General features: G+C 40.5%; 1 pseudogene; it reads left to right on the forward strand.

The window, feature by feature from the left end:
• The first annotated feature begins 485 nt into the window (after positions 1 to 485).
• Positions 486 to 10,900, forward strand: LOC122333137 (annotated as a pseudogene).
• The last annotated feature ends 500 nt before the right edge of the window (positions 10,901 to 11,400 follow it).

Here is an 11,400-nt window from a genome sequence, read left to right on the forward strand (position 1 = left end):
CAGTACTTACTACTTATAGCATGCATGTTGACAGTGTGTGTCTTTGCTCTGTGAGAGTAAGAAGGACAAAAACAATACTTACCATTCATATATGGAATATATAAGAACCACTGCAAAAGTTAATAAAAAAATAATACAAATAGCACTTTTATAACTGTCTGGTTCAGCTCAGCTGCCAATTCTGACCTCAGAAGACTACAGAGGGAGGTCAGGACTGCTGAGAGAATCGCTGGTACATCCTTCACCGCTCTCAGGAACTCTACTCATCCAGAATGAGCAAAAGGGCTAAGAAAATCACATCCTTCACATCCAGCACACTCTGGTCGATAGCTCTCAGGAACAGTCAACTCTATTATACATCCATGAATTTAGCATACAGGCTTATTTACACTTAAAATGTGCACATAATTTCCTGCTTAGACCTGAAATGTCTATAGTATAGATGGTATTTTTCTACTTGATACATCCACTTTGCACATTTTATATTTTTGCACATTATTCTGTTTTATTATCTGTCTTGCCATCCACTAAAACAAATTCCTCTTATGTGTAAACATACCTGGCAATAAAGTTGATTCTGTTTTACTCGTGTCGCTTATAGACTGGTCTCGTACTGTACAGCCCCAGCTGGACGCTTCAGGAACAACAGGGGCGTAAAACTAGTAAAACTTGTAAAACTACCCCACTGCGGTTCTTCTCGACCTCTCTCTTGTCGTTCAGAGCACAATGAGCGATCCGGAGATTATTCCGCTCGGAGAGAGAGACTCTACGGTCCGCGGACAGAGAGCCGAACAGAGCCAGCGGCAGCGGGACGGTGTAGAGGAGCAGGCCGATCTGAACAAGCTCCAGAGCCGCGAACGCAAGCCGCTGATGCGCGAGATTTCAGCGGTGCTTCTGCTGCTCGGCTTCGGGTTTCTGCTCTGGATCCTGGTCCTGATCTCAAACCAGCAGCTCATGATCAGCAGCAGCCCGAAACACTTCAGCTCCGTCCGCGCCAGGTACACTTTACCATAGTTCACGGCTCCGCGAAGTTTACTGTGGTATTGCGTAATCACCATACGACATGCTTCCTATGTAATACTGATGAAATATTTAGCAACCTTTAAGCGTTAATAATATCTGTTTTGACTTGAAAACACTTTTAAAAAGCTTAAAAATAATACGAATGGATATATTTGCTATTAATTTTATACAATTCATTGTAATGAATAGAATATGATAGATGGATTTCAATAGAATATAACTGTGAATTAGGCCACGTCCTGATTTTTTTCTGGTTCAAGAGATTTAATTATAAGTGAATGATACCGATGTATTGAACACTGATTGTATGTCTAAACTTCACATAAAAACCATAAACGGTTTCTTCAAATCTAATGGGTTAATAACAATGTTGTTGTAGGGTCAGCAAAGATGTTGATCGTCGAATTCAGCAAAATCAGGTTCTGCATAAATTCGGATAGAATAGAATAGTCTTTATTGTCATTATACCAGTTTTTTTTTTTGACTTCTCCACTTCGGTTCTGTAACTCAACAGGAACAAAACCCACGTAGATGAATATAATAAGAGCAGAATGAAAAGTGTGAAGTTGTGCTTTCGTGAATCAGGAAGCATCTGGAACAGATCACCAGCATTGGGCCGAGGACGGTCGGGAGCCCCGAGAACGAGATCAGCACAGTCAAATACCTGCAGGATCAGATCGAGCAGATCCGCTCCGAGACTGACAGAGGACCTCACTCCATCCTCGTGGACATCCAGCGGCCCAGGGGCTGCTTCTACATCAGCTGCTACGACCGTGTGACCAACATCGCCGTCAAACTCCAGCCGAAGACCGGCGCTCAGCACTTCATGCTGGCTAACTGCCACTTTGACTCGGTGCCCGACAGCCCCGGTACGTTTCCACAGCTTCATCGCTTCTTCAGAGACCCTGCTGAAGTCTCTCAGGAGACGCCGAGGTTATACGCTTTAATGCAGTTATGCCTTTATTTCCTTCAGAGCTCATTTAAGATCAGTGATGCTGCTCAGCTCTTGTGGGTTATGGAGGTAATAAAATGTCCCTGCTCAGAAGTTGCTCTTTTAAAGACTTGAATGAGACTTTTAGAGACTTGAATGAGACTGAGATTGTGAGAAACTGAGAATCGAATTAAGTATTTAACTTTGTCTAAGATGTTTCACCTTAAATGGGAAAATATTTTTTTAGATTCTCTCATCATCATTGAGAGATGATTCAGAGTCTAGAGTGTGGAGATCATTAGATGATTAGATTCATGACCTTTTTCTCAGTTTTGTTTGTTGTGGTTTGAAGTGACATCGATCAGATTCGTCGTGCTTGCTGTCAGTCGTCAGTTTGTTTGTATCTAACTTTTTTTTTATTTGACCCTCTGTCAGGATACAGTTGATTATTACACACTGATCAGGAGGGGAAACAGCAGTAGCATTGATTAGTGTGTGTGTGTGGCATTTATCGCGTTATGGGACCAAATGTTCCCACAAGGATAGGAATCTGTAAATGTTGACCTTGTGGGGACATTTTTTTGTCTCCACGAGGAAACAAACTTATAAAACATACAGGATTTCATTATTTGAAAATCTAAAAATGCCAGTAGTTTCCTGTAAGGGGTAGGTTTAGGTGTAGAACAATAACACATACAGTCTGTACAGTATAAAAACACTTATGGAGAGTCCCCATAAAACATGGAAACAGAATGTGTGTGTGTGTGTTCAGGGAGCCAGTGATGACGCCATCGGCTGTTCAGTGATGCTGGAGGTTTTACATTCTCTAGCGAATCTCCTCTCCTCTCAAACACGGCGTCATCTTCCTGTTCAACGGAGCCGAGGAGAACGGCCTGCAGGTGAGAGGTCACAGCGCAGCTGACCTTTGACCTCAGTGAGCATGTGTTGCGGCAGTTTGATGTGAACTCACACCACTTTCATTCTTCATGGTCTCTCACACACACACACACACACACTCATGCATGTAGAGGCTATTCTGATCTCCGCTCTCTCTAAGGGCAGTCACGGCTTCATTACCCAGCATCCCTGGGCTCAGCAGGTGCGAGCGTTTGTGAACCTGGAGGCGGCAGGAGTCGGAGGGAAGGAGCTGGTGTTTCAGACAGGTGTGTATCTGAGCTCAACACCTGCAATCTCTTACCGGTAGAGTAACTATATACTTCACAGTCAGCTGAAACAATCAAAATCAAGATATATCTTGCATCCATTCATCCCAGAATTCACATCGCCTTGAAAAACTGGGAGCAGTGCTTTGATACGATCTGTATTATTAAAAGCACACACACACACACACACACACACACACACACACACACACACACACACACACTACAGCAGATGAACCAGCAGAAAGATTTCAAGAGAGGAAAGTCAAAAAGGTTGAGGATGTCTGATATGAAATGCTTGCTGTGTTTTGTTTTTCTGTGCAACACAAGTTTTTTGTCTGTTCATGTTAACTCTATCATTCTGAATTAACATCAGTCGTGTGTGTGTGTGTGTGTGTGTGAGGTCCGGAGAACCCGTGGCTGATCCAGGCTTACGCCCGAGCCGCCGTACACCCATTCGCTACAGTGATTGGTCAGGAGATTTTCCAGAGCGGACTCATTCCTTCAGACACAGACTTCAGCATCTTCAGCCACTTCGGGAATATTCCTGGTATGAGATACACAAAAGTAGTAAAAAAAACATGGTTGCTAGAACTTTACCGTACAGTACAGATACAAACTGAAAGTATATTTACAGTAATAGCACATATTTATTGTTTTCATGTATTGCTGATGTAAGAAGAAAAGTTGAGTGAGAATCTTCCTCCGTCTCATTCTGCAGGAATTGATCTTGCGTTCATAAAGAACGGTTTCCTCTATCACACTAAATATGACACTCCGGGGAGAATCCACAACGACTCCATCCAGAGAGCAGGTGAGACGCCTGATCTACAGCATCGCATGAAGATATTAGGAGATAAAACGTCTGCTTCAGAGAGGAGGAGGAAGTTTGGTCGCGAAGGAATTCAGATCACCAGGGCTTAGACGAGACAGGTCTGGAGGAATCTCATTGACAAGAGTCAGTCCAGAGATGAGACATGAGGAGATGAGGGAAGACAGGAGGAGAAAGAGTAAAGTAACTAGTGCTTGCTGTCACACGGTCAAAATGTAGGTTAAATGTTATGAAGAAATGGTGTGTAGAGGTTTTATCAAAATGCTGTCTGCTATAGAATCGCGTGTGTGATTGAAGTCAAGTTTGTTACTTGATTTGTGTGCGCATGGTGGTGTTTGAGATCTAATGACCCTTCAGCACAAAGTTTCTCCAGTCCTTTAAGACTAAGAGCGGACCGCTGTCTTCTGGGTTGAGGACAGAAGCCCATCCAGATCCTCCAGTAAAGTACTACAAGATGAAAATTTATAGGAGCCTTTACAGTAATATCATGAGATTCAAATGAGTTATTATACAGGAAGAACTACAAAAAGCAAAAGCTTCTTCTATTATTCCTCTGTTATTCTATTTCTAGAAGTATTCTACCATTATGAATAATTATAATGATAGAATAAAGTATAAATAAATAGACAAACATCATATTCTCTCCTAGCAGCAAGTTCAAATCTAAACAACAGCAACATTATGTATGTGTGTGTGTGTGTGTGTGTGTGTGTCTATGTATCTGTCTTTCTGTCTATGTGTGTGTGTGTGTGTTCATGAGATCTGCTCTCTTGTACTGTATTTCTTGACTTCGACTGTTGTATTGTTTTTGTAAAGCTGCAGAAGAGCAATATAATGAAAGCAGCCAATATTCCGTAAGTAACAAAACTTATTAATAAAACACTAATCAAAATGAACGAGGCATTAGCCAAACAAAGTCTTGTATTCAGTTCATGTGTGACACTCTTGTAGACGCCGGCTCGTCCAATCAGTGCTGTGTGTTTTATGATGTCATCAGTAATTCTCTGTATCTCTCTGAGTCATCCGTCCTTCAGCTGTGATGACTTCCTGTTTATCTCTGTCGCCAGGCGACAACATCCTGTCTGTGCTCAAGCACCTGGTGATGTCAGACGAGCTGGCGGATCCCTCTGAGTATCGTCATGGTAACATGGTGTTCTTTGACCTGCTGGGATTGATGATGGTGGTGTATCCCGCTCACATCGGCACCATCATCAACTACGTGAGTGGCCGCCGCCACGGTGATCTACCTGGGCGGGAAATGCTTGTTAACTAGAAGTGCTGGTATGTAACGGATAACACGAGCAGATATAGATCTGTCACTCGTTCTGGTTGTTTGTTTTTATTCTATCACTGAATGCCTTTTATTAAGAACATTCATTATTGGGCATAAAAAAATGCCCAAATATCATTATGTAAATGATGTATTTTATAATACAGATACTTTTAAAATCACTTAATTTTTGTTTTTATTTATAATACTATGAGTATGTATTGATTCATTCATTTATGTATTCATCCATTTATTCATCCATGTATTTACCCATCCATCCATCTATTCGTTCATTCATTCATCCATCCATGTTATTCACTCATTCATTCATGTATTAGTACATTCATTTGTTTATTTCATGCATTCATACGTCCATTCATCCATCCATCTATTGCTTCATTCATTCATTCATTTATAAATCCATTCGCTTGTTTGTTTGGTTATTCATCCATTTGTTCATCTGTCCATCCATTCTTCTATCCATCCATCTTCTATTGATTAATGTATTCATAAATTTTTTTTCATTCCTTCTTTATTCATGTATCCATTTGGTAATTGGTTTGTTCATCTGTCCGCTCCATCTATCCATCCATTCATTGATGTATTCATTCATGTATTGAATCATTCCTTCATTTCTTCTTGTATAGCTGTAAGAAGGTCTCTCTCTGTGTCAGGGGTGTATTGGGGGCGCCACATGATCTGCGCAGTGGGCCGGTTCATGCGTGATCTGGTGTGTGGGGTGTTTGTGTTGGTCTTCAGCTGGTTCATCTCTCTGCTGGTGGCTCTGCTGGTGGCTTGCTGGCTCACGCTGATGGGCCGCCCATGTTCTGGTACAGTCACTCGACGCGCGCGTCTTCCTGTACGGACCCGTCACCGTCATCGCTCTCCTGCTGGTCCACGCCTGCTGAAGAGCCGCTGCTGCAGGGTGAGTGAACTCATCTGACGTCACAGATCTGAAGCAGACAGACGGGCTGTAGCTGAAACATGAACTGCTTCAACAGCAGCTGCTTTTCCTCCGTTGGGAAGAACACATGACACGGTTCCAAACTGTTCTCTGGGTTCACGGGTGTTGAGTACACTCACTCGGCGTCACGCTGTGAGTGTAGAGGACTGTTGTCTGGCTGTAGGGAAGTGGTTGGACATGAAAGCATTCTGTCCACGTCAAAAGTGAACAGTGCTACTGTATTTTTTTTCTAAAGTATCAATGAGTAGATAGATTGTCACACTGGTTTATTTACACTGTTCTCTGTCTTATTTTCAGTAAGTGTTTTATTGTGTCCTGTAGTTTTTCTGATCAAAGCATAAATAAATGTTGTTCACTTGTTTTGAATTGTTAAAGCAAACTGTTTCATTTAGACGGATGGCATTGTGAATTGACTCCGCTGGATCTCACTGTGATAAAAAATTGAGGATTTTTTTGATTATTTTTGACAACTTCAAATAAAGTGTAGAGCCGTGATAAAGTGGGGCATTTAATCCCGTCTTGTCCGACAAAATAGGAAAGAGATTTGGTCCTTCGTGCACTGGAGGTCAGGACGTCAAGCTGATATAAGGCGCTATAGGATGAGTTGAGTTTATATCTAAAGCTTCAAGCAGACAATACACTTGATCCCATACCTGATGATAATCCTCTGTCTCTATCAAGACATCCTAGATTGCCACTTTTTGAACATCAGTGTGGTATTTTCTGGTAAGTGTCTTATTGTGCCTGTAGTTTTTCTGATCTTAGCATGGTGTGTTGTTGAAAGTTTTGAATTTTATCAAACAATGTTTGTGTGAAAAAATTGTGCTTTTTGAATATTTTTGACTTATATAGAGCCACAAAGAATTATTTTCAGTCTTTGAGACAGTGGTGGATTTTTGTAAAGCATCACTGTTCAGACGTCAAGAAGATATAAAATCTATAGTAAAGGCATCTATAGTAAAGCTTCAATGACAACAGCGAGTCCCAATGATGCGGATCCTTTCCCAAACATCCTTTTTAGCCCTGATCTTAAGGCATTTTCTGGTCATTTTCTGAATGTAAAGAAATTAGAAGATCTTAGCTTACATGATGTTAAAAGCATAACTATAACCAATGTCACGTAAAGGCTTGAATGAGGCAAATATAAAAGAACGAAACGATACAGTGTTAAAAGAGAAACTGGCACCATGAAAAGATTAACAAATGAATTGAAGGATTGAGAAACGCAGGTGATATTCTAACATTTCTGAACGAAGTTGCTGTAAATGCATTTGTGAATGTCATTAATTGTAATTAATGGGTGCCTTTACAATTAAGTGGGTGTACTTTTTGTAAGATGAGAAAGACAATTTTTTACTGTTTTTTGGAATGTTCAAGGCTGCATGATTATTTTATTTTCTTGATGCTCTTTTTGTAAATTTTGGGGAGACGTTTTGCAATGAGTACTTTATTCTGGGCCCAAAATATAGGGTGGCACAAGAAATGAAGAGCCAGTTATTGAATTTTATGATTGGTCAAGGCAAACTGGCAATATATATGACACGGAAAAATAAACTAGAGGGTAGACAAGAGCAACATTTGGAGCAAGTCAAGCGGCACGCTTAATTTTAAGTTTTATAAATGAATGAATGATCTAGAATGTTTTTTGACTACGGGGTGTTTAAAGGAAGCTGTTTGTGCAGTGGTGAAGGAAATGTTGGTTTTCTACCATGCTGCAATAGGGTCTGGATCTGTTTTTGCAAACCTGTTTTTAGTAACGCTGTTTGGTCGTTTTTAATGTTTTTGCAATGATCGAATCGAGTGTGTTGAGGTCTCTCTCTCTCTCAGAGGATGAGTGGATCTGGCCGAGCTCTTCTTTGACAGCAGTCTGCTCGTGTGGGTTTTGTGCTGCTCTTCTTCACTCACCGCGGCTGGTGTTCAAGCGATGTGCCCATGATGATGGTGCTGTTCCCTGCCATCACCAAACTGCTGCTCGCTAAGCTCTTCAGAGCCAGAGGTCAGAGGTCACGCCGCACACATTTAATAAGTGCCTTGTGTATGAATGTACGTGCATCATAAATAAAGTTATTTTCTCTCAAACGAAAGAGTTGATTCTGAGCCGCTGAATGAGTTAAATGAATTTCGTCACAGTTTAATTTAACATGTCTTGAGTTCAAAAGCGCATTAAATCATATTCATATTACTAATTTGATGTTAATTTAATGCTCCTTTAATAGCCACATGTTAACTGGATCCATTACTAACTCACTTGGTTAAAGTTGGCTTACCTTTCCTTTTGTCTTTCAATCACAGATAATCTGCTTACAGTTAATCACTCTGTGGATAACTCATGTTAGAATCATATCACTGAGAAATGAAACGAAAGTGCTCTTTTTTAATATTATAACTAAATAATGTGTATTATATCTAGGACTTGTGATCTACTGCCACATGGTTTGTGCTGGTGGTCATTTGTTGTGTGTGTGTGTGTGTGTGTGTGTGTGTGTGTGTAGGAGCGTCTCTGCAGTACTCTGTTCTGTACCTGGCGGGTCTTTTTTGCCGATATCTACATCTTTTCCCTCATTTGGTGATTTTTGACGCCTTTACACCCATCCTGGGCCGCAGCAAAGACGTAATCCCACCAGACTTCATCATGGCCTCACTTGTTACCGTGGCGACTGTAATAATGTCTTCCTATTTTGTGAGTCAAAGTACCACAGTACACACTGTGTTTATGCACTGTTAAGACAATTGAGTGCATGTAGTGTTCAAAATATCACATTTTTTTTTGCTATTTAAGTACATCATCCGGGTATTAACAGTGCCATTTTTATTTGGGGTGAAACAAATATAAGTATGCCCCTTGAGACGCACTTACAGTGAATTAAAATTTAAACATTTAAAACTGAAACTTTTAAATTGAAACATTCAAATGAAAACACTCAGGTTTAATGCTTTAATAAAACCAGATTAATTCAGGAGTGTCTCTGACACACAACAATAGAGAGAACTGACCACCGACATCCCATCCTGGATTAAATCATCTCGCTCCTCTCTCTCCAGATTCATTTCATCTATCTGTCTCACAGCACGAAGCGGGTCTTGGCTGTTCTGGGGTCAGAGTTCACGCTGATGTTTGTTCTGGTCGGCTGTGGTCTGTTCTTCCTCAGATTCTGGCGACCCTGTCCGGTCCACGACCCAAACGAAGTCTTCATCCAGGTATAGCGCCGCGAGCGCTTTTTACACTTCAGTGCGACTAGAAAATATTATCCCTCATTTTGAAAAAAACATTGCATTTTTACAGAATTTATTAATCTTTTCTAATGTTAATAAACATGTTTGTTTTTGTGCTTTTGATTAAGAAATACTTTTTTAAATTTTAGTTTATGCTTAACTAATTTTTACAAATTAAATATTTTTGCATAGTATTTCCATAAACAACTAGTACACACATTAAAAATGATACATGACTACAAAAATAAATTAAAATTCTAAATAATAAAAATATTGTCAAATGTCTGAATTATAAAACATTATAATAATAGTAAAATACCTGTCTTAGAGGCATAATCAATCAGATTCTTTAAGAACCATAAATAGGAAGCTTGTATTTTTCATTTCAAAAGCACAGGTAAAATGTGTATATCATCTCTGATGTGTGTGTTTTCTCAGCACGTCACACGGTGTCAGCACACACTGAACGGATCTCTGCAGAGCTCTGACTCGGGGTTCTGTATCAGTGATCTGATTACACCGCATGCAGCACATCTCTCCACACATCCCTCAGATCAACGACAGCCTCTACACGCTGTCTGGACCTGCTGCCCTACCACGGCTTCCCAAGGTCCCTCAGCTCCCCTCAGATGAGTGTTTCATGAAGTTCACGTTCAGAGCTGAGCCTCCTGACGTCTTTCTCTCGTGCTTTCAGGAAGAGCTGGTATCTTCCGGCCCTGAAGTCTCTCCAAAAGCTCCGCTGGAGATCCAGCTCTTATCCAGGCAGCAGACTGAAAGAGGAACCGTTAACATGACCTTTGAGGTCAAAGGTAAGGTTCCTGCTCTCATATTAGCATGATTAAAAAAAAAACAACAACATATATTTGATAAAAATTATAAATCAATATGAATTCATAAACTTTATGTATATGTCTAAAATATATATTTATAATATGAAATACATTTATATATATATAAACTCCACATGAAAAACTGTCACGGTCTGTCTACACTGTAGTGTTGAGTTCAGTGTTTATCGTGTTGTTGTCGCTCAGGTCCGAAGTCACATGACTCTGCATCTGAATCCTCACGCCGGAGTGTCTTTCAGGAGCTGGTCGCTCGACTCATTATATGTTCAATTACATCTTTTACTCACACGGTCTCAACGCTCCGGTCTTGAGCTTCTGGATTGAGGTCAAGGTGAGTTTGCGCCCACAGATTTACCCTGAGGAGCATCACAGTGTTTATTGTGTTTATTTGTGTTTTCAGCCTCTCAAGTCCTCGGACGTGTCTCCTGAAGAGGGCTTGATCTCTCTGACCATCTCCGCTCATTATATCTCTGGAGTCAGACGGGCGCCGGAGCCGCTCGAGTCCTTCCTGAAGAGATTCCCAGACTGGGGTCTTCTCTGTCCTCATGGATCAGCACTAAACACAAATACAGATACTGAGGGACGGACACACCGATTTCCTTTTTATTGGGACATTTCATCTTTATTCTGTTGTAAAAAGTGTATTTTCTATCCTCTATAACTTCTAAAATGACCCCCTTATGGGTCGCTTTCATGTCATTCTATGACATTCTAGTATTTTATTACATTTTTGCTTATCTTTAACTTGTTTTTGTATTATCCTTACTTTTACCAGGAATAATCACACTGAGATATAAATGTGTCACGGCCTGGTGAGGTTTCAATGAGCAAAGGCACAAGGGATAAACAAAAAGACCTTTTAAAGATTCAGGGAAACACTAAGGCAAACTAGACAGACTTCGTAGCATAGACGAGAATGGACGAAGGCTAATGAGCAAAGGGCAACTTATATATGGCTAGCAATAAAGTGTAACTGACAAGATACACCTGACCAGAATAAGTAAACAATCAGCACAAACTAGGCCACATGGGAAACACCAGGAACATGGGGAATAAAAACTGTAAACAAGAGTTTAATTCAAGTGAATTAAAAAATAACGTGTGGCTGTGAAGAATGTGTGGTCCTATGATATAAGCATGAAATGATTTCTGACTC

Source organism: Puntigrus tetrazona, unplaced genomic scaffold (assembly GCF_018831695.1).
Source record: "Puntigrus tetrazona isolate hp1 unplaced genomic scaffold, ASM1883169v1 S000000181, whole genome shotgun sequence".
Classification (NCBI taxonomy): domain Eukaryota; kingdom Metazoa; phylum Chordata; class Actinopteri; order Cypriniformes; family Cyprinidae; genus Puntigrus; species Puntigrus tetrazona.